The following is a 24,844-nucleotide window of genomic DNA, read 5'->3' on the forward strand; positions in this document are numbered from 1 at the left end:
AGATACAACTTATTTTTGGCAGGAATGCCATGGCTTCTGCTAGAACAAAATTAACAGCAGAATTCAGACACTGACTAGCTGCAGGTTGAGTGAAAAGATAAAGAAGTCAAAGTCATGAGCTACAGTCATTGCTCCTGGCCTGAAGTGCAGTAGGCTGAACTGATTCTTGTACCTGAGGAAATAATTCAGCTTTGTACTGCCTCATTTTTGATGAGCAGACAGGTAAGATGAGACATAACAAATTGATCGAAGTACACACAGATATTAGGAAAGCTTGTCAATTAACTTCTTGCAGTATGGCCAGGATCTCTCAAAGACCCCATGTCTCACACTAACACAAAATCCATACTATTTCAGGTTCACTGTCCACATTTGACTTTACTTTTTTACTAATTTAGAGCGTTCCTCCTCACTGAAGAAGCCAAAATAAGGACATCTCGGAAAATGCAATAGTTGGCTGGGATTGAGTCACCTAAACTGCATCTTTACTGAAGTATGCAGGAATCCCTGCACTTGTGATGTGCTTGTTCACTTCTTACCAGCTCAGGAGCAGAAAACAGCTTGGACCCAGGGGTCTCAAGATTTTGTCTCATTACAGACCCCTAAAGCTGCAGCAGAGGTGATCAGCCCCACAGCCTGAAGAGTTAAAAGGCAGGTGGGAAGAGCTAAGAGCATTTTCCCCAAGGGATGTCTCACTGTGCTGACAGTCCTGTGTGGTTCAGTACAGCTTCAGCCAGACAGCCCATGTAAAAGCCTTGTTTTACTCTCTAACTACTGCTGGGGCAAGCACAGGCTGAAGAGCAGTTTAGTCTAGGGCGAAACTGCAGGACGTTAAAATCCCAACAGATTTTAATAGAATATAAAATCCTGAACTGTTACATTTTTATCCCATGGTAAATATCAGATCACTAGAGTACAAATTAAAAAAAAAATAAAGTTAAACAAATTGTAGACTGGAGAATTTGCTCTCCTTGGAGTTGCACATGGCTGGAAATGTTGAGCTGGTTCTAAAATATCATGGAAATTTCTCCAGGGTACTGAAGAGCAAAATGTTGTTTGAAAATTACTATTATGCTCACTTTTGCCAACACAGTTAATTATGTCTTACAAAACATATACCTACAAGGATGTGAGGTGTCACAAGTTAACACAGTAAACACTTTCCTGGGGTAACTGGCCAAGAAAATAAACAACTGACAAGTTGAAATAAGTGGAGAGAATAAAAGGAAGGTGTGAGGGCAGTGTATGAATCTCCTCAGATACTCACTGTCAAAAATTGGCCTTCAGCTGAAGCAGTTTGATCAGGCTGGTGAGCTTTTGATCACAAAGATAATTTGATTTTTAACCTTGCTAGGTGATTTTTCAAAGCTTTTTACCTCCCCTGCATGTCAAGAATATGGAAAAGGTCCTTAGCAAAGGCAGGTTTTACTGCTGGAACAAACAATAGCTCTCTCTTCTGTCATATTTATGAATTTAAACTTCAGAGAAAGCAACAAATAACATATAACAAAAATAACTGTGTTCACATTGGCCATTCTGCTACATGCAGGGCTGGGGATACCATCAGTCTGGTTTGTCCTTTCCAATTGTGTTCTCCATGCCTGGCACTGCTATGTTGCTCTCTCCAAGAGCTCCCAGACAGCTTCTGTAAAACCTATGTGCTCCTCAGTACCTGTCACTCCAACAGCTTAAAAGATATTATATTCTACCTCCTGGAAGAGCACCTCTATATGGAAATATTTGCTCGAACTCACATCCCACACAATGGGAAATCCTGTCCTTAAGTGTCAGGATGAAGCCTTGACACTCGATTCTGACACATGGGAAAAAGAAAGTCTAAAATGAAATGTTTAATCTAGCCTTTTCAGATGAGCTGAGAGCTAAAATGAGCATATACGGTTGTTCCTGCCATAGCAGTGATTTGCAATCAATTTCTAAATCTTTTTCAGTTCCATAATTTTTGCTTCAGTAGAATTCTATGAAAAGCATTCATCGGAGAAAATTGATGGGATGTCTTTAAAGGACATTGCCTTTCACTACAAATTGCCTCATTGTAAAATATGATATTAAGCAAATCATAAAAGTTTGCTTTGAGTGTTTGCCACTTGAAACTGGAAGAAGTAGGCAGAAGCTGGATTTTTGAATTACAGGGGAGCTCAGAAATATTGTAAATATGATTACAAAATATAAGTACGTAGGACTGGCTCTCCTCTGTTCCATAGTTTAAGTCATTATTCCTTCTTTGCCTTTCCTGTTGTTTCTGGAATCAAACAATTGATTCACCTACCAATGACCTTATCCAGAATTAATTGAAATCAATGGCATTAGTGGATTCTGGAGCAGGTCCTAAACCAATGTGTGTTCAAGGGCTTTTGTATGTCCATAATCACACGAGTAAGCCTCTGAAAATTTAGATTCCAGTGGATCCAATCATTAAATCAGTTCTGCAGTGTTTAGCTTCACATATGGACAGGGGTCCCCTGCTGGATACAGAAAGTGGTCTCTATTATGAGGAGAAGGTTATTGCCATAATCTATTTCTGATGAAATACAGGTGTCAGTGATCCAGCAGGGCTGGTACCTAATGGGAAGGCTGACTAATTTGCACTCTCCTGCTGCCTCTTCGGACATGTCGCTGTGTGTCAGCAAGCAGAGGTATCGGCTTGTGAAACACACATTCCTCTGATGCAAGCATCTGGCTTCTTGGCAGCCAAGTCGTGACAGGTTCTGCAGCAGCTGGGATGGCCCCACGCTCTTTCAGATGGTTAAATAGTCTTGTTTTTCAGCCTAGCTGTTTGTTTTCCTGCTGCACTCCTGGATGGAAGCCCATTCACCCTTTTAATCAATGAACTGGCCGTTGGATTGGAGTAATCAGCCACATTTTTGTGCATGTCAGAGCAGAGATTTTTGCCCAGAGATTGCCAGCCCTACAGCCCTGAGCTCTTGACTCCATGCTTAACCTTGTCCTGCTTCATCCTGACACCTAACACCTCAAAGGAAAGACTGTCTTCCCAAACTGAGAGTAAGCACTAGAACAGCATTCTTCATCCCTCAGTCATAGGATATCCTGGATTTCATAGCTCCCTCTTTGTTACAGGAGATGGCATTCAGATCAAATAAGGAATACAATTTATTTATTTCAGATGGCTTTATAAACTGTCCTCCCATGTGCACACACCAGATGGATATAAGAATCTGGCTGGAAGCTCTAGCCTTACACTGTGTGTCACAGAGGTAACAGCACATCAGATTATTGAGAGAAAAAATTCTTCAGAGAAGATTCCATAAATCTGAAATAAATTTTATCTAAATTGCCTTTAAACATATTATGCAAATCCACAACATAACGAGCAGTTCCGAGTAATTCCCTCGAATAAATGAACACATGGCACTACTAACACCAAATGTGATAACGCAGTATTAAAAAGGAGTTCTCACAGGGATACCACAAAAATGAAAAGCTGTCATCTACCTCTCAGCCATTCATAAACCACCTCCACCTTTTCACTCTAAATGATAATCTGTCTCTACTTTTTTCCTATGTAGTGCTGCTTGTGGAGGGAAAATAAGTAATGAACTGATTTGGACAGGCTACATTTTCCCTTGGCAGGGTTTTACTCTTTGCTCTTGTGCTTGCCATATGAAGCTCTTTTCGTGGGGTGCAGCTACTGCTATTTCTACACTCACCAGAGAGAAAATACACAAAAAGGTCAATTCCTGCCCCTGTCACAGAGAGAGGAGTGAACAAATCTTCCCTGCCATCTCTCTTCATGTGTTCCATTGATGGCTTGTTGAGGACCTAGTAACAAGCCGATCTGTCCTATCCCCCACTGTTTGCCAAACATGCACACACACATGCACATAAAGATGCTGTTAATCAGTTCTACTGGCCAAAATGAGGCCTGTGGAAACAAGACATCAGTGTCACCATGGGTTCCAACCGCACTAGGCCACGTGTATCCAGAGTGATATGGCAGTCAGCACCATCCTGTCCCAAAGTAAGAAAACAAGAGTCGCAAACCAGTGTGAGATATGTTACTATAATTTAAAGTTCTCTTTGGGTCTTTCCATTCCATCTTCAAAGCAGGGCAGGTAAGAATTGCTTCCAGCAGATGACTTAGTGAATGAGAGCTGTACCAACATGCCTGGGTTTAATACCATATAATTCCATACTATGACACACAATATAAATTGATAAAAACCCTCTCATTTTAGTGAATGACTGTTGTCAAGAAGAGGCTATCTGAAATGCATTGCCAGTATTCTGGTCTCTTAGCATCTGTAAAATCTGCAGAAAGTTGATCCATGTCACAGGTAAAATATTCAAGGATTAAGCAGTTTGCTTAAAGCCCAAGAAAAGACACCAACAGATTAAAGTCTAGGAATTACTGCTCCCAGCACTGTCAATGGAGCCCTGGACAATACCATGAAGTCTTACTCAAAAATAACTCAGTGCAAGTCCTCAGGCCTCTCAGCTCTCCTCTTGAAAAAATCCTGGGTTGTTGTAGAAAGCAGTTATAAACACACTAGGATTTCAACCACATGCTGCAATTACTTTAAATCTGTGAAATACAACGACTCGTAACAGCTACCAGGACATTTCCCAGGAGAAGAGACCAAAGTGTATCTGCAAAAAGGATGATGGAAAAGCACAAAATTATTTTTGTGAGGAGAAAGGTTTCCTAGTCTTCCTGCAAGAAAAATAAAGCCTCCATCCTATTCCTCTGGATAGAAAAGGACAGGTATATCAAACAAAAGCTGTTCTGGTTTACCACACTGCCTTCTCCATACAATGCTGAAGATTTTACTGCGTGCTATAAAGAGAGGAAAAACTCATCTTGTAGTCATATAAACACAGTGAACAACACAGAATAAGTATCAATTACTTTTGCAAGTTTCAGTGATAGCCTCAAACCCTGAGGATAATTTCAAATGGTACGATAAAGACTTCAGTTAGATTAAAACATCAAAAGCAAACTAGCATTCAAAACCAAACATTTCCGTCGCTGCTGTGGAAGTTACAATAAATTTTCCGAACTGGCAGATTTCCCTCCTAGCTGTTCAGCTGTTCCTTTCCCACAGGTAAAATAAGTCAATCTGTTTGAGAAGACAATTTGCCACCCAGCTTACTTAATGCCACACATTAAAATTAAATGACTGACTAATTTTGTTGTCAAAGAGCTGTTTTAATGGGAATCCATGATTAAAAGAAATAACTGCAATAAGGAAATAAAATCAGATGATGCTGACTTCCATGTGAATTAGAATGAAATAAAATAACTGTCCAACTTTTTGCCTCTTTTTTCATGGAACTTTTCTCAAATCCTTCAACAGGTCCCTGCATATATGTCATTCCCTGTTTACTTTAATCCCATGATCCAAATTTGGCTCAGTGAAGTTAGTATAAACACAAACATGACTAACAGAAAACAGTAAATCTGTGATAAATTTTTGCTCATCTGGAATTAGACATGATAAATTCTTGTAGCATACTATCAAGACAATGGAGCTGCATTTTCCATTTCCCTTGTGCCAACATATGTGGCTATGGAAAGTGCGTGGTGGTGCTGGTGCTGGGTGTATTCATACAGCGCTGTGCAATGCCTTGAAGAGATATTTGAAGCAGCTTTAAATGTTACTTTGGTTCTGGAAAGCAACTTGGCCACGTTAGTTCCCTGCCTGGAGCCCAGCACAGGAAATACGCTTGGCAGAGGCCTAAGGGAGCATTACAGTCCTGCCCCAGCCCAGCCAGCAGGTTCAGAGCCAGCTCAGTGTCTCCACATGACACTGCCCTACAACCACAGAAGTATTAAAAGTGTTCATTTTGCTTTCAGAAAAAGGCAGAAAAATTCTTTATGTTCACAGTGTAAGTCACAACCTGAAAAGGCTTTCCTAGTCGTGGTGTGAGCTCATTTGATTCATCCTAGAACACCATTTTTAACTGAAATAACAAAAGCCGCTCTGAGGTTGAGTACCACCTTTGAAATGGTCTGTGGCAGCATGAACAAGACTCACCCTTGCTTTCTGATCAAATGAAGGACTAAGGCTCAGGCCATTTCACTGCCCTTTGCCTGCAAAGGATCAAGAAATCCAAGTGCACATTGACCAACACTGCTGGGATCTGCTCCATGTTTCCTTGATTTCAAATAATATTAGCAATTCAGGTGAGCAACCCAACCAGTTTTCAAAGGCTGAGTGCCATACACTCAGCTGTCATACACTCATAGATACACATGTATTAATAACAGGGATTAGCTGCCACTAGCCAGAACCATTTGCTTACAGTATTTGGAATATCCTGAAAATATGAAGCCTTTACAATTTTAACTCAGATATTCCTGCTCTACTTTATGTTCTAGGTTGCTTTGCTGAAGAGTTTGGTTCAAGTCTTGTGTGTTGACCTAGAGGTCAGTCATGGCAGACACCTGCAGCAGCTTCTCTGATGTCTGCCCTGCCCTGGTGTATGCTTCCTTATCCCTCCAAAATTAGAGATACAGTAGTTCCCAGCATGCAGAAATGTATCTTACTCTGTATGAGTGGGTGTTATCTGTCGGTATTGTTTATGTGATGCCACAGGTAAATGGACAATTTCAAAGAATTTTAAATAAGGCCCATTGTGCTCATTGTCTGCATTTCATTTCAGAACTCTTCCAAACACCCCAGAAGTTCGGACAAGAAAAATTTCTGCTGTGCTCTGGCTTTGGCACATGTCTTTTAACAGATGGAAATTATTGTTATACAGCCTTAGGTCATATCAGGATCTCTTTTTGTTTCTGTAATGAGGCCCAATTAATACCTAGGACTTTCTTCCACTCAAAGGATTTTAAAATATCAGGATTTCAGCCAGAACTGTAACACTGATGTGTGCTTTTATGATATAATCTAACTGTAATTACCTAAAACAATATCAACATAATAGTCATTCTTATTCTATAGGAAACTTGGGTATTCCACTGTATTGAAAAAATGCTTACTCTAAAAGACTTTTCTCATTCCCATTGCAGGGTCAGCATTTCACCTTAGTGTAGTTGCAAATTAGAGAAATTAGAGTAATTATATTGAGCTAGACAGTCTTTAGGTTGGTCTCCAGGAAAGTTTTGCTGCAAAATAGGACAGGACAGCTGTCACTCTGTGCAACCTTACTGTGTAACATTTAGAAATATCTGCACTGAGAAGTGGGGTAGAATAGCTATTTTGTAGTGATTTACTGCTAATTTTATAGACAAAACCCTAAAGCCAGGTTTCTATTTTTAGGGCTTATGACTTTCAGAAGCTTTTACATAAAATGACAGCAATGAAAAACTTTATTTACAAATATTCACAGATTAATACTATAGCTTATTCACCAAGTAGGACCTCCAGGGTTACCATTACCCCTGGAAAAGTCAGGTCATGAATGCTTGAAATGCCTACAGTAATTTTTGAACTTTTACTTGGTCATTAGAAGTTTGCACTGAGTATTTAACAATTCTGGGCAAATGATAAGATGACACAACTTTTCAGTTCAGCTTTTTCTCTTTCTCCACTTGCAGCACTGGGAACCTCCTGTAATAAATCTCAGCACCTCTGATGAATCCAATAGGACTGTTCACTAACTGTGGTTTCCAGCTGCTGCCCAACATACCTGAAAATTTTTACCAAACTCAGCATCCTGACCATCATACTGAGACAGATTAAGACAGAATTAAGTTACCCAAATGCATTACAAAGGAGAAATTTACAACCAGGACTAAACTGAATGTTACTAAAATATAATGATATTAATGTAAAAAATCTTGGTATCTCCTCTCCTCTCCTCTCCTCTCCTCTCCTCTCCTCTCCTCTCCTCTCCTCTCCTATCCTCTCCTCTCCTCTCCTCTCCTCTCCTCTCCTCAGAAGTATTCAATGACCAGATAGTTGGCAAGATAAAGAGTAAATGCCACTGTAATCAAATGGGCGCTATGTACCAGAAATGGTAAATATAATGATAGGAGCTGGTTTACTATTACATGGTATGATTTTAAAAAATATTTAATTATTACTGTCAGAAACTGTGCTAAATAAGTTGCATTTTTTTCTACATGACAGATAAATGTAGGAATGTAGCATTCACAAGGAACTGTTTGTACTAGGCACTGTATTTCCTCTCCACCCAGCAGAACTTCCAGAAGAACATCATATGAATTTTGCGAGTATATCAAGGAGATAATAGACACCACAGGCTGTAAAAACTGCAAGATCATAGACATGCAAGTTTATGCAGGTGCTACAAGCAAACTACATTTTCTTCCTGCCAAAAACGCCTCTCTAATCTCTAAGCTAGTGAAAATGTCCTCATTGCTCCAATATTTTCCCTGCAGCCACAATAATTTTTTAAATACATATGCAGCCATTTGATTTTATCCCCTAGAAGGACAAACCCAGCAAGTGACAATGTCCATCAACCCCCTTGAAGTTTACATACATTTTATATGCATCTTGCAAATTAGTCTACATACTCAGGCTCTCTGTAGTTATTAAAATCCTACTATCACTTTTCAAGAAAGAGAAGGAAGGATGTTGATTTTAGCTATTCAGGCATAATTTTCCCTAATTCAAGTGGAGAGTCAAACCATACGGGGACATTAAGTGATTTCAGGTCTCTGCTCCACTAGATCATCCCCACAGAGTTGGTTTAGTTCAGAAATGTTTGGTGTCAGGACCTGAAACCACAGTTGCTCATTACCCAAGCAGCTGCTTAGGATGAGATGCCCCATGTGTGCTGGAGCGGGGCTGTCTGACACCAAGGCACTCAAGCCAACATGGTTTTAATTTACTCAGAATAATGGTATCGTCATGCCTTGTACACCTACAAGAATAGCCCTGCTTCCATGGGGAATGGTGGTGTTTGGTGCTATGAACTAGAAGTGCACTTGTCCCAAACAAAGCCAAAGCAGCGGTGAAGTAGCGCAGCTCCCATTCTGACTTTGCCGTTCCACATGTCCTGGCCTGCCTGGGTGGCACTTGGTTTCTACAGAAAATACCAAGAACTCACCTCAGAATGATTAATGCCACATCTAATGAGGAAGTACTCATTTTTTACACATACCAATAGAAAACTGTTGTCCTCAAGCTGGCATATTCTGGAAGCATTTTTGAGGAAAACACAAGTGTTGGGAGCAAGGCAGCAGCAGACACACTTCCCAAAGAAGATGTTCACCTGGAATCCCTTCCATCTGAGTTTCTGTCAGAGCCAGCCATCTCAGCTTTACAGAAATCTTTTCTGGGAATTACACAATGACCAAGTGTCTGCACCTTACCACAACACTTACTCCTTGCTCTAGAATTTAAGCTTTAATTAAAAGTTTCTACACCTTATGCCTGCAAGGAAAATTTATCAAAACATAGGCAGAACGTAAACCTTCAACCTATATAAAGCTTGAGACAACAGCTCAGAGAATCTGTTTTTCTTCTTAGCACATCGCTGAAATGAAATCACAGCATTTCCTAAAGGCAGCTTCACTGAGGATTTTTAATACACATTAAAGTGCAGTTCTTGAGGGGTTTTTGCAACCCTTCCCAAAGCAGCCCAAAAGATTTTTGCCTTCAGCCTCACTGTTCTTCCCTCCACAATCCCAAAAGAAAACCTATACTTTTCTGCTATCTAAAACATATTTAAAAACAAGATATTGACAAACTACAATAAATTGTACTGAGCAACATTATAATGGATTTATTTAGCAGAGCTTTGCCATAGGAATGTATTGACATATTTGCTTAGGCGAAATCTCCTTCCTTCCAAAAAAACTGAGCTGCAACCAAGAGTTTCAGGAAATGCTGCAAGATGGGCTGGGCAAGGACCTCCATGGGAGTACAGCTCTTGCCTCATGAGTCTCTGTGTCACAGATGCTGGCACGAAACTGCCTCTTGTCCATGTTTTAACACCACAATTAAAAGCTGACAGAATGACTGTTGATGTCCATGGGAATCCATTACCTTCCATGGGATTTGGGTACATGTACCATGAACTGCACCACACCAAGCACCACCAAAGGAGAAGTGCTCCACAGTATTCCCAAACAAGACCCAAAGCTGCAGGGCAAACCTCACGCTGTTTGTGGCTGGACTTGTACCATGCAGTGCCATCTTAGACTCCAGAATGATAGTTCCCATCCTCCAGGGAACAGCAGACAGACATTTCAGTCATGGAACACTGTAGAGGGCATACGAACCCAAGTTTGTTTCAGGACAAATCCACAGAAATGGTGAGGCTTCTCTTTACACCGAGCCCAAAGCTGCACAGGGAGCTGTCAGCAGCCACAATCCCTCTCCCCATTCCAGGAATGATCTCCCTCCTCCTCCCCTGTTCCCTGTCACAGTTCAGGGTGACTCAGCTCAGCTCCCAGGAGGAAAATCATCCCTGCCGGTCACATACATGAACTCTATCTGTCCACAGTGATACACATGCACTTCTGAGAAACTGTAAAAAGAACTGGAGAAAGAAAAATCCATGGGGAATGGTAGGACAGAGATGAACTGGCACACACAGCCACAGCTATCCTGCATTAAAATGAAGTTACATCCATGTGGGTTTCCAGACAGAAGGCTGCTATGGGATCTCCCACTGAACATCATTCAGTGTAGTAGAGTGTCCTGTGCTTGCACAAAGTGCCCCAAAATTTTGCACATTGGTTTTATTCCTTACTCTAATGAAAGAAATAAAGCTATTAAACTTTCCTCATACAAAAACCAAATTTATCTTCTATACTCATCTAAGTGTATTGACATTGCAACCCCACTGGTACCCACCAAAGAGTCCTATAATAGGCAACTCTTTTGCAAAGATTGGCTGTGCACCATCACAAATCTCTCCAATATTTATATTTATGGCTTCCAGTCACTCACCTAATCACTATAAAAGTGTCTTCATGGGACTATATGGTTAAAGAGAGGAGAACAAGGGGGAATCCAGTGTATCACCACCTCTCCTACCTTAACTGAGTGCCAGAGATTGCCCCTTGCTCCCATTTCTCTTCTTTCATTCCTGTTCAAGTATGAATGATAGCATTCAGGGGACATACTCCTGAGAAGAGTGGAGCTTCCTTCACCATAGAAATCCTACCTTTGTAAAATGCTTCAAGCTGCTAGGTATCCTTATAACACACAAGTTTCCAGTTCAAAGGACAGTGCTCTGCCTCTACAACACTCAGCTCCCATACTGGTGCCAAAAAGAGGATTTAGGCTCAGCTCTACCTACAGACTATACCAGAAACAAAAAGGAAAAAAAAACTCAAACAACTCAGTGGCCCTCACTCCGTTCACTGTCAATACATTTTCTAATATCATGTTCCAAACCACACACTCATGGGCTGGTTGTGTGCAGGGCCTGATAAATGCCAGTTCAAAATTAACATGCACTGATGAAAGACCAGTCTATGAAGGTGAAAGGTTTGGACAAGTGGGAACAACTTCACTTTGCTGTTTGGGCAGCGCTTTGTTGCATATACAGACCTGAACAGCTCTGGAAGCAAGGCTGGTGCACAGATGAGAATTCAGCTGAAACATGAGGAAGTTCTTCCCACTGCTACTGGCACTTACACAGCTGCCATCAAAGAATGCCTCTCACCTGAATTTTTTCAAGACACAAAAATAAATTACCACATGAGTCACCATTTCTTGGTTTCTTTCTGAACAAGAGCACACACAAAAATTTTCTAAACCACTTTGTGCAATACAATTTCTAGTATATTGTCAAAGATTACTGAAAAAGCTCATGGGCCCAGGAGATGCTGCATGATAGGGAAATATTTGTATTTTGAGCTCTACCAATTCTACTGACCAAGATATACTGTTGTAACCACTGAACACACCAGGGGATTAAAGAGTTAATAAAAACATAAGAAACTGCACAACTAGATAAAGTACAATCTGTCACTCAGATATTGGAAACAGACTATGAAGATGCCAGGATAAGTACATGTACTTATATACAGAGAACACTTTAAACAGTTGACCAGGATTTATACATGCTGCAGCTGTCACACACACTGACATCCAAAGAGCCTATGCATACTTTCAGTGGAAGAAATTTCTAGTTATTTGCCATTTTGTAGAACTGTAAATCACATAAATGCTCATATTATTACCATGTGTTCCGAGAGTTTGCATCAACAGACCATCTTGGAAGAATTACAATGATGAATTATTGACAGTATCTCATATAGCTGGCAAACATTTATTTGAAATGCTGTGGTACAGAACCGGCCTCTTTCCGGTCTTGAGATTGACCCTAATGTAAACTATAGCATACAACAGATCAAAAAATATATAGCCTGGCTCTCAATTTGTGATCTCATTTTTATCATTTGATGGTTCCCATAAAGATTGTTTATTATTGGTGTGAAATGCTGGAACCAAAATATCCTGTAGCTGGAAGCTGGAAGTCTCAGTAACTGAGCCAGAGTGACTCTTCTGGCCTTCTCTAAATATGCTTTATTTCTTCTATTGAATAAACAAACAGTCCCATTCTGTAATGACAACACCAGCCAGGATTTTCCCATATTGTTTTGACAGATGTTGTCAGGGACTGATTACAAAAACCTGTACACACCTAGTAGATATTTACTGCTGTGATGTTCCATAATATAACTGAACTACATGCAGAACAAACTAATGTCATAGGAAGCTGTGCTAATGAAAAGCCTCTGACTATGGAACTGCAAAATAACTTTTCAACTGCAGCAAAACTATTTTTAAAGGTACTGGAGATAAAAATATGTTATTTGGTACACTGTACTAATAGAGCACAGAAAACGATGAATTGATTACTAAAATAACTTAGTGTTTTGTTCAGGCACCTTGCAGCGAAAGATCACATCCTTTTCCAAAAGTCTCAATACTCCAAAGCCCTCAGCCAGAACAGCCAGACCAACCCTCAGCTGACTGCTACTTGGTTCAGTACATTCAGTCAGAATTTAGTCTATTAATTATGTTTTCGGTCTGTATTTACAGATAGGTGGAATATGCATCAAAGCTGGTGGGGCTGAATTATAAAAAAGTATTTTAAAGCATTTTCTGGGGTTTGTGTTGCACTGACCATACCCATGCATTATTTTAAAAAAATAAATAAAAGTAGACTGAATCCCTGCTACAATTACAAACAGACGTGTGAAACAGAATGATTTTCTATTATCAGGTGTTAATGTGCCCTTCCTAACCGTTAAAAGGAAACCTGAGACACTGCACCATCACGGGTTGTCCTTTTGAATGCTGCTTTTCAGGACTGTAGTCCCCAGTGGCCCTGACATTTACTTGTTAAATAGGAAATCACAAAGTGAGTACCAAGAGGACAACATTCTTTTGAAGCTCAGAGAGAACCAGGGGACATCACAGTGAGGGGATTTGGATAAACCAGATAGTGTTTTTGCAAACCTGGTTGACTAAAAATTCTGGAAATTTAAAACTTGTAGCTCTGTATGACTGACCAAAGAGATATTAAATCATTTTGTCTGTGCAGGATGAGGCACTACACAATTCATGTGTAAAAGTGTATTTCCTCAGTATTTCTCTAGATTCCACAGAAAGAGACCTGCATGAATGTGTGCATACACACTGAGGGTAGGGTTGAAAGGATAAGTAGAGATAAAAGGGTATCAACACTACATTGCACATTTGCAACAACTGAATCCTTGTGTGGTTGGTTGGAGGAAGATCCTAACATGATATGAGCTGAAAAGTCTAAAAACGTTCAGTGATCAAACGGTTTCACTACTCTCTCTAATAAAATACTTCCTTTGGTAAAAAAAAGAAGAGAGATTTTTTAATTAGCTGTGGAAATGTATCATTTCATGGCTTTTCTTCTGTAGTTTGTCTTCAGGTGTGTTAAACAAGCCCAAACCTGAGAATGTGACAATTTTTCTATTTATAAGTAAATTTAAATAAAACCTACTGAAAACTGAAAAAGGGCTTAATTCTTCACCAGTGTGAAGAAAATTTGAAATATATTCACACAATATAGTGCAGTTGGCATCCAGAAAGTAAGGTTTTAGGTGGGATTTAGAATACCTTAGCCTTTCCAAGGATACAGGCTTAAGTGACAGGCTTTCCTGGATATCAAGGACAAGACCAAAGCCCATTTTAAATCTTGTAAAGTTTTCCAATGATTTGCATTACTATTAGACTGATTTGATAGAAATCTCACAAAAGTGAAAACAATCTTCCCAGTTATCATGTGCCTTTACTTAAAATCTTAACTTTCCTCATACTAACTTTCCTCATACATATAAAGAGCATTTTTTCGATAAACACAGCACCACCGAAGCAGTTGAAAGCAGTCCCTGCCTGGGAAGGATTATGAACTGTCTATCATCCCTCTGTGCCCTAAGCAGGGTCAATAAGTCATTCTTGCCATGCACAGTATTATGTAAGAAATTACAAAGGGGCCCTATTTAGATGACCTCCTTTTTTTTGTTTCATATTCTAATTGCCCAGCTAAAAAGAACACGTTGTCCCAGCGGAAACTTTAGGAACAGCACTGGGTGAGATGCGCATACAGGAGCACTTTACACATGCACTCTGACCTCTCTTGACACTGCTGATCCTTTTCCAATTTCCAAAAGTTTCCGGGAGGAAGCAAAGGGAGTCAGCCCTGTCTATGTGATGTCTCAGTGACATTTCTCTGAGATGATAGTTCACTGGGATTTGCACATCTGAAACTCCCTCCAGGGAGGCTTGTGAAAGCTTCAGCCTAACCTACTTTCAGGATTCCATGGAGTAATTCTGTTCCAAGAGCCAGCAGCCACTGATGGCAGCAGGAAGATGCAAAGGAGTGCAAAGGGACCTCAGCCCTGTAGGATCCAGTGAGGCCTAAAAGCCGCTCATAAAAATGAAACATCCCCATGAAGTTATTGAAAATCAAGATCTGATTTAAGGAAAAAGGTGGACTTTTGGGGGGACAATATTATTGAACTAACACAAAACCAAAAACCAAGTATGCCTTCAGATGAGAATCAAGCAAAAGCTTTATTAAAAAAAAAAGAAAAAGCAAGCAAATTTGAAAAAAACCACATTCACCCTCCAGTATCTTTGAAATCAGTTATGCTTCCAGCTAAAAAAAATGTGTCATTGTGAGACATATGTGATGACACTCATAATATTTCTAGCCATAGGTTGCATTAGATGATCAGAAAGTCAGGCTTAATCTGGCTTCCTCTGATACCTGAATTCCAGACCTGAAGCAGCTGTGGCAGAGCAGAGGCTCTCCCAACACATTCATGGACCCCCACACTGAACTTTTTAATGTTGCCTCCTCAAACAGAACAAGTTGTGGGTATTTTCAGCTCTCTCTTATTTTTACCCTTGTCTCATGCTGCAGAATCCCAAGGACTATCTAATATATTAGCTTCTAAAGGCATCGTCTTTTCATGCCTCCTGAATCCAATTTAAACTTCAAACTTTATTTGATTGAAGGGGGATGATGCTTAGCACCCCTGTGAAGAAAATGAAGACTGTTAAATCCATCAACAAGTGATTCATCTTTCAGATGAAATGAGCACCACTAGGAAATAGTGGAATAAAACAGATCCCCAAAAACCAAAACAGGTAGGCATCATCTTTAATCTAAATGCATTCATTTGCACTGTTCTGGTCACCTTCAGTGATTATTAGTTCCTGCATGCAAGGAGAGAAATGTAAACTTGAACCAGTCAGTGAAGGCAGGATGCCAGGGAAGCAAAGTAAATAAAAAGGCAGGAGAATTTCAGCTCTAGTGAAAGAGGATGCAGCATTAGTGATTGCACCACCATCTTCCCAGTGGGTTATATACAAATGAGGACTGGCAAAGGTGAGGTATCCTTATAACAGATACACACAAGCTGGGTCCCAAGTACTTGTCCCAAAGTTTGGCTGGGTGAGTGCTGATTCCAACCCAGCCTTGCTGCCCTCAGACTCTTCAACCCCTTCACATAATGCAGCACCATTTATTTTACACAGTGAGCTGTGTTGCACCTCTCCTTCTCCCTCTGACACCTGCCAAACCATGTGAGAGGAATACTCCCCTCAAATTCCTTGCCTTTACACTGTAACTAATAGAGCTGACCGTGGGCCTACAGGAAAGCAAAAAAGTGCAGTTGCCACAATTACTGCAATCTAATTGTTCCGAACGAAAAATATTTGTAACTCTTCAAGGCTGTCAATGATTCTAGAAAATAATTCTAGAAAAGTTTTGCTTAGTTTAACCTACACTGCTGATGACTCTTCTATTAAAATTTTCTGTACTTTATACACAGAGCTCTACAGATTTATTTCATATCCATATTATGTTAGTCATATAAATTTGTCATTTAAAATTATTTTAGGCATAATGTTTACAGAATTATTACAGTAAGAAAGCTTATTGCAGAGAGATTCCAGTTTCAACTGCAGAAACCACTTGGTCTAATCATTTATGGGAGTAAATAAATGTTATGAGACTTCATGGAGAAACTATTATCCAAATTACTGAACAACAGAAAAGCCTTTATTATGTTCCAGGAATGCATTTCTGGCAGAGAAAATAACATTTGTATACAATGTCTTTTTATAGATTAGACAGGAGAAAAATGCCTGCATTGATGTACTGCAAACTGCAGGGATTTTTTTTCTTTCCTGAAGAATTACAAGTGACATCAGTTTCCAAAATGTCTGAGGAGAAGAGAACATACTTTGTTAAAAGAATTCCAGCCTTTTTTATTCTGCTAAATTGTGTACTAAGACAAACTTTCCCATTGTTTATTGTTTGCAGGTCGTGGCTCTGGTGTAAAGAAAAAGTGCTTCGAGCTCTCAAGTATTCCTCCTGAATAATTATTTTATTGTCTTCTCTTGAGCAAAGCGGCAAAATGATCTGACAGAGATCTGTAACACCATTTGCCAGGGGCTTGAAGCCTCTTCCTCCAGTGGATAAAAAAGCCCTGTGAGGTCTCAGCAGACTGTTCTCAGGTTAGGTATTCCTGGATCATGTTGGTTCAAGAAATCCTCTTCAATGGCCAGATATATTGTATAAAAAACTAAGTAGTAATCACAGGGGTTCTGCAGAGGAAAACAGCTTGTAAGATTTTCCCCAGGGTGGTAAGCAAAATGCACATTGTAGAGGGAAAAAAGAAAAGAGCCAAGGTGTTGGGATTTTATAGTAAATCTCTAGGGAATTCTACTTGTTCTCCCCTTCATTGCTCTAGCCAATAACTGGCAGAGTTTTGGGCCACACTACTGAAGCTGTCTGATCCATCAAACAAATCTTTGCTCTGAAATAAACCTGAACCTCTTTCCAGCTTTGTTGATTCTGACTGTCAAAATATTGGTGCTGGAAGCAGCAGGAGCAGCAGCCAGGCTGGGATGAATGAAACCCCCCGTGGAGTATGACATTATCCAGGCACCTGCAGTACCACCACAGGACTTCTTGTGTGTCCAGCACCTGCAGCATGAAGCTGCATCCTCTCGGTATTAACAAAGCCCAAATGAAGCTGCACCTAAATTCCAATGTCTTAAATCATATTAAAGAGCAAGTTAGTCTCTAAAGCCAACTCGGTATGTCACTCAAGCATATTCTTGGATGACACCAACTGCCACAGCTGCACTGAGGCTCAGCTAGTAAGTTCAACAAATTCCATCCTAGGATCCTTTCCAATGATAAAAAATATAAGTATTTACTCATGGTTGCTCTGCTCTCTGCTCTCCACTTCCTCTTATTTTTTTCTTGTGTATGAAGGAAATAGCTTTGTGGGGCAAAAAATCCCTCTAATTAAGTGTGCTGGCATAGAGATCAGCCTGCTGCCTTGCAGTAAATCAACAGTTTTGCCATTAGAGAAAAGAGAAAATGTCTTTGATCACAGCACAACCTGTGTGGAGCTCTTAGTGGTCAATGAAAGAAGCACCTCATTACAGATCCTCCATCAAGAAGGAGAAGTTAGCTCAGAAGATGAGATAGAAGGCAATCTCAAAAAGCCAATACAAATTTCAGAGTAAGAAATTGGGTTCTGCAGAAATTGTAGTGCATGACTCATGTTGCTAGAAAAGACCTTGTTAGAAGTACCCACATCTTGATTCAAACACAGTCTTTGTGTTGCACAACAAAACCACTACATTCCCCAGAGAAGCCTCTGTCCTCTCCACTCTATCTCCTTTAAATGAACAAAGAATCCATTTAAAGATATTTAGTTTCAAAATTATTCGGTTTTGGCACTCCACCACAGCCTCCTGAGGGGACCAGCAGCAGTACAGGGGCCTTGCTTTCTGCCCTCATAAAGCTCTCTTGTTGAGAGGCAGTCCATAAAGTGTGCTTTCAGTTTTTACTGTCAGTAGTGATACATCACATTTGTATCATGCACGTCAGGCCAGGCAGTCACAAAGCCCTTTACCAGACCTCATTTCACAGAAGAGCTGTAAATGCACATCCCACCCATGCACAGATATCCCCTCAGAACTGCATGTCTGTTACCTGCATGGCCCAGGTGATCCTTCAAACCTCCCAGCTGAATACTTACCCAGCCCAGCTGGATTTAGATTGCAAAAGAAAGCAGGATTACATTATTCTCCACAGCATTTTGTAAACCATGAAATTTTATATTCAAATATTCCTTGTAACATGTATCCCTATCCTACAAGACTGCACAATAATTCATGCATTTATGTTAAATAATTCAGGCCAAATATATGTTGCAATATTAAAAGTAAGTTGTTAGCAATAAAAATGGCAAGAGACAAAAAATCAGCCCCGTGCTTCTCCACAGGAGAATCAGGGAGGTATAAAATATTTTTTACAAATTTACCTGCACTAACTTGTACCTCATGATGCCAGAGAGTGTTGCAGAAGGTAAAACTGTTGCTTCAAATGTGAACATGGTTCCAAGAACGCATTTTGTCCCCACGTAATTTTTTGCAGTAGGTCAGTTTGGTTTTGAGCTGTACACAGCCTTTCTAGACTGAAAAAAGAGGAGTACTACAAGTGCAGACATTATTTGGATTGTGTCTCTGCATACATCCCCTGTGGGCTCAGAGAGGTGGAAAGAGTAGGAACTACACAGCTACTGTTATTTTCTCTGGAAGGGTGATTCGGAAAGAATAAAGAATTGGCTTTTCCTTTAGGACCAATCACAAAACTGAGCCAGTGTGAGTGAGAGGCTGGAAAACAGAAGTAAATTACCTTTCTTCCAACAAATGAAAGAAATAAAGGCAATTCCTTCCTTGGAGCAATCATATTTCTAAAAATTGGTGCCTAGAGACACAGTCTGACCCTACAGGAACAGAGCTCACAGCAATGAAGCCAGCTGCCTTTCCAGGCAAAGTTCTCCTGGGTTGATGTGACAAAGACAACATTCATGTGGGCTACCACTAAAGAAATCATATCAAAATTACTCTGAATTCCTGCTTAGTGCTTCTTACCACAGACAACAGAAAGGGACAACTCCTTGCCTTTGGACAGGAAAATAAATTTGGTCCTGCAAGGAAGGATATATGTCTGGAAGAGTAATTTCATTAAGGCCCAGGATCCATTCTGTGATCCACAGCTACCTGCACTGATCATCAAGGCCTTAAAATCTCATTTAAGTGTGATGTCCTCATTTATCAACTCTAGTTATCACAAGATTAAGGTTTTGGACTACTGCCCTGAACTGTCCAATTGTGGAAAACTAAAATACAGTGTTCATTAGACTTGCTTTCTAGGAAGGAAAGGATTGTCAACAACTTCACCATGTGCGTGATGATTTTAATGCTTAGGTGAGAGGCTGGAGAGCTGCCTGTTATGCCACCAACAAACTGTGCCAGCAATTTGAAGAAGGTTAATCTCAGTTTATCCACAGGCTCTGTGTGAGGCTTGAAATGATCTCTTTAAAGACTATAAAGAGAGAGTTTCACCATGGTGGTGAAGTTCTGCAGAGAACGGGCTGCCTCAGCTCTTACAAGCTCCCAGATTTGAAGGACAGCCTAAATCAGTATTTCCAGTCCCATGGCTTGGGTAATTCAAAGATACCTGTAAGTTTTTGCTTCATCACTGACTATTGCTCTTTTTTTTTTGACCAGCCAATGACTATTGATCATTTCAGTTATCCTTATGCCATAAAACTGTAGGAAAAAAAAGGAAGTTTACCAAAGAACTGGCTCCACAAATACTTAGAGGTGCTCACAGGGCACTGCCAGCAACATATCTCTTGCAGTACACTCAGAAAATCCTGCTTACCTTCTACTATTTCCTACTGGAAATCATTCCTAGCAAAATTATACTCAGCATGATACACACATCTGGTATACATTACTCTTTCATTTAGGTTTTCCACTGGCTGTGTGAGAGGGTGTAACTATTTATATTACTTCAGTATTTCTTCTCTTCCTCCATCCATTTATTACACAACTTCTATGTTTAGCAATAATTATCTGTCCTCACAACAACTTGTCCCCCAACTTTCCTGCATGTGATCCATGGAAAATACTGACCAAATCAATGACTAACAAAAGCAAATAGAAAAATTATTTTTTTTAAAATCCTGCAAACCCAAAAATCCCAGAACTGCTTCCCAGCAGGTTTTATTTTGTAATAGCAAACATTATAAACGTTCAGAGCAAGAATTGGTCAGCTTGCTGAGGAACAAAGCTTACTGTTTGATGAAGGTGAAGAAACATGAGGGCTCTTCTAGCCACTTTCATCAATCTCTCTATAAAGACACAGCGCAGTAGTTGCATTTGCTTTCAGTTCACAGGTCACACAAACTGTCAGACACAACTTTGGTGTAAACGATAAATTCTATTTGTAATTAGTGTCAATGATTTTCACTTTTAATCTAGAAAAACAACCACTATCTTTTTGGCTTTTTTAAAGGTATTTTGTTCCAAGCTGTTCTGGTGTTTGGCAAATCCTTATAAAGACCATTAGACCATTGTCCACTGAGAGGCAAAATGCTGACATTCGCATCCCAGTACACTGCTGCCTCACATGTGAGGACAGACCAAGAGTTCTGGAGTGATAATGAGTTTAGGAAAGAACTGTGAAAGATGCACTAAAAGTACTCCAAGCAAACACACTCCTCCCAGAGTCTCCTATTGCAAATAGCTTATTTCTGTCCCTGTGCCAGGAGGATTGTGGGGCTCAGGCCCAGCTCCAGTGACCATGGCAGAGGATAGAGCAGCGGTAGGGAAACATGGGTCATGCAGCTCCTGCCACAGAAACCAGTGCCAAACCTCAAAGTTACCATGGCTGACACAGGGGAACAGCTCCCTTAGGCCAATACCTTCATTTGTACCTTGCCATACCTGAGGCATTATCAAGCATTAAGATGCAGCGCAACATAAAAAGCAGAGGCCTCCATTCTCACAACTATTGGAGAATACCATGCACTTAGGAAAAATCCCCTTCTGCCCAGGTGGAAGGAATTTTGCTATTAGCTAGGTTTCAGGTTGGGTCAAACTTTCATCTTTATCCACTAATTAACTTGATATCTCTCCATTGCTGTACCACTTTCCTTAAATATGGGGCCAGGCTTCGTCCTCCAGAATTCCCTAGAGCACCAGAAGGAATAGTAAATCCTACCTAAAATTAATAGGTATTTTAATGTAGAAACCAAAGGGCTCTTCACTGTTCAGGAAACCAGCAGAACAGCCATTCCCCTGTCCTATGGGCAGTATAACCATTGCAGACTCCATGCAAGGTTTTAAATAAAGGAGGGTATATATTCAGATACCCAAAAATTTCAGAGTTTGATCTGCCAAAGGCATGAAGTAGTAGTGGCTTTTACTGTAGCAGAATCACTGAGTAATACCACCCAGGGGAAAACTTGAAGCAAGTTCTCATCTGCTTGCCATTATAAATTATGTCGACCCTTCAGTCAGACTTATGTAATTTTCCCTGTGGAGACACACCGAAGTTGTACAACTTTTCAGCAAGTTATTCTGGGGAGAAGCCCAATAGAAACCTGCCTGTGTTTTGGCAGGATTTAAGGGCTAATATCCAAGGAAACAATCCAGAAAGCCAGCTTTCCAAAGGATATTTAGCCTCGGGGACACCTAAAAACTTTTTAAGTGTTCCCAAACCATTTCATCCACACCTGTGCAGAAGTGCAGGGCAGTTTGGAAGGTTTCTTACACAGCTCCACCTAAGCTCCCCCAAGCTCCAGAGCCCAGGCAGCAGTGCCTGCAAGGCCAGTGAGCTCCCCAAGACACTTGCTCCCTGATTAATTGTGAAGCAAAGGAGGCTCTAATTTGCAAACATCCAAACCCCAGCCTAGTGCTGGTACAATGAGATCAAGAAGGAAATACAGATGGTTATTGCATCCTCTGCACCTGTTTGTTTGACCACTTTCTAAGCACCTCTCTTGCTTTCTTTAAGGTAACTGATATATCACATGAACCACTGGGCATAGGGGATACATCTGTCATTGCACATATGCATAAAGGAAAAGCAAATGACATGAAAAATGTTATTATTCCTGAGGACCTAGATACATCTTTTGATTTAAACTGAGTCAAGACCATTTAAGACAAAGGCTTAGTTTGAAACAAATTTTGTTAGCCCTGAGATTCCATTAGAGAAAGAAAACCATGGACTGGCTTTTCAGTGAGTCTACATTTAGTTATCAGCTTCCTCATTTAGCAACTTTAGAAAGGAGTTATTTGGTCTTTTGTAATAATAAATTACTTATGTTTCACTGATTGTCTATAGATCTCAAAACTAATAAAAAAATCCATTTTACAATCAGTTAACTCTTGTTTGCACCCTCCTGTACCCTTACTGCTGTGGGGCTTGAACCAAACATTTAATGCTGCTATAGGCCAGGTGCTGCTCAAACTTACTGTATGTATACTATGTATTTCATAAGCACATAGACTTGCTTATTTCCGTCATACTTATTGCTATTAACATTGACTCTAATTTTGCAACAGTGACTGGGGATTAGTTGGACTTACCCAAACAAAGTAGTTTTAATCTATTCAATAGGTTACCCTCTGTAATAATTGTCAATTAGTAAGGCTTTTTAAAAGAAAACCAACCCCTCAACTCAGAGATTTTTCGTGTTGATTCTCTTGAATATTTTGTGATTAACTGCATTACAGTTATTTTCAAAGCATATGTGTACTTGCCTTTATGTTTCATGACAAATGTGTCTAAAACTTGATTTTATAGTTGAATTGACATTTATTTTGGCAATAAGCTTAGTTCTTATGAGCCTGTCTTCAGCACGTGCTCTGTGCTACTTTCACATTAACAATTAACAAGGCACATTTAACTGAACCCCTACTGCTGCAATGTGATCTGTCACTAGAAACTTTGCAGGAGTCTTTACTCAGAGTTAACAAAAGTGAAGTCAAAATGGACTGACTGACTAGGACATGTTACAAGAGGAAGCAATCAGGAATTTCAAATGATTTCATATTAATTTTGTGTGGTAAGATACAACACCGGTAGAAAACAATACTTGTTAGTTTTGGAAAACATTTTTTTCCTATTTTATTTGTTACTTCCTGATTAAATTAAGAAAAACCTGAGATAACATAGGGAACACTTTTGATTCACCTGATTTCAAAGATTTGTTTTATACCAAAAGGTTAAAGACAGTGCCCTTCAATAAAATATTGCATAGAAAAAAACCTCTCTGAACCGTCTATAAAAATTTTGTTTCCATTTCTAAAATCAGCACAATGATCTACTGGTTAAGATTAAATTTTGCTAAGGCATAGTAGAGGCAGAAAAATTGGAAATCTCACATCTAGGCAGATGAAGGCATGAGCATAAAATGCCTAGAAAGCACCAACATTCAAATACAGATGTGAATTTAAAAGTCTGTAAGGTTTCTGCATCTATAGGACACATTATCCACAGCGGCTGCACACAGCAACTTCCTGGGCAAAGTCTTTCACCTATTTACATGGTCTGTTCTATCAGCCAAGCTTTTTCCCAAAACATGAGGTTAAATCAAAAGTGTTAATGGCATCTTTCAGTGCTACTAGCTGTAAAACTCTTTTATAATATCATTTAAAGCATTAAACAAAAAAATCTGTCCTTACTTACAAGGCAAAGCAGAAAAGGAAGGTCATTCATTACACCCCATTCACTATTTTCTGTTTCATTCTGTAAATATTATAGTGCTACTGAGAAAAAATATAATGTCTAAGGTTCTCAGATCTTCCTTCAGAGTTTCAATCACTTGCTTCCCAAGAAGGGGTTTAACAAATACCGCACTGTTCTGTCAATATTTGTATGCAGCACCACATAGGGCAAGCTGCCAAACTTGCATGGTTTAAAGAGCCAAGGGTGGAAAACTGACACCCTAACAAACACACTCCCGACTTTGTCTCTTTTAAGGTGGTGGTAAAAGTGTCATCTTTGCCTCTGACTGCAGTTTTGGAAGGCTCTTTTGTTTGCTTGCTCTACTTCTCCAGAAATGCAGTATATGATAATCGCTGTTCACTAAACTTCAGGGATTTGCTTCATGCTCAAACATTTCTTATGCAATTATAAGCCTTTTGCTCTCCACCAGCTGCACTTTAAATGTATTTTAATTGGCTGGAATTTAGAAGGAATCCATTTGGCAGTCATTTACATTTGAAGCACGCCCCTAGCAGCTGAAACAGACCCCAGAAGAAGCCTGATTACTTCATCAAAAGAAACTGCTTGAATACCCTCAACTCCTACATAACTACAGTGAACTCTATTGTATAGGTGTGGTGATGTAATTAATAATTCTCTGCTACGTTTTTGCTTATACTGGGACCAGAATGGATTATCAACCGATGCATTTAGGGAGTGGTCTCAGGTTTACAGCGCTCAGCATTAGTTTTCAAACATCACTGTCTTTCCAGAGAGGCCTTTCTTGTGCTGTTTCTCTATCTGATGTAGCAACACTGTGGCCCAAACAGTGGTATTATTG

At 39.9% G+C, this 24,844-nt stretch overlaps 1 protein-coding gene across 1 annotated transcript in view; it reads right to left on the minus strand.

Annotated features, from left to right (window-relative positions):
• Window positions 1-24,106, minus strand: part of NCKAP5 (NCK associated protein 5) — a 379,214-nt gene extending 355,108 nt beyond the window's left edge. Inside the window, exons 1-2 of the mRNA XM_048309430.1 lie at window positions 23,986-24,106; window positions 11,469-11,583 (exon numbers count right to left, since the gene is read on the minus strand). The gene's annotated coding sequence lies outside the window, so the exon portion shown is untranslated. The remainder of the gene's footprint in view (window positions 1-11,468; window positions 11,584-23,985) is intronic.
• Window positions 24,107-24,844: the final 738 nt, after the last annotated feature.

Source organism: Corvus hawaiiensis, chromosome 7, assembly GCF_020740725.1.
Source record: "Corvus hawaiiensis isolate bCorHaw1 chromosome 7, bCorHaw1.pri.cur, whole genome shotgun sequence".
Classification (NCBI taxonomy): Eukaryota; Metazoa; Chordata; class Aves; order Passeriformes; family Corvidae; genus Corvus; species Corvus hawaiiensis.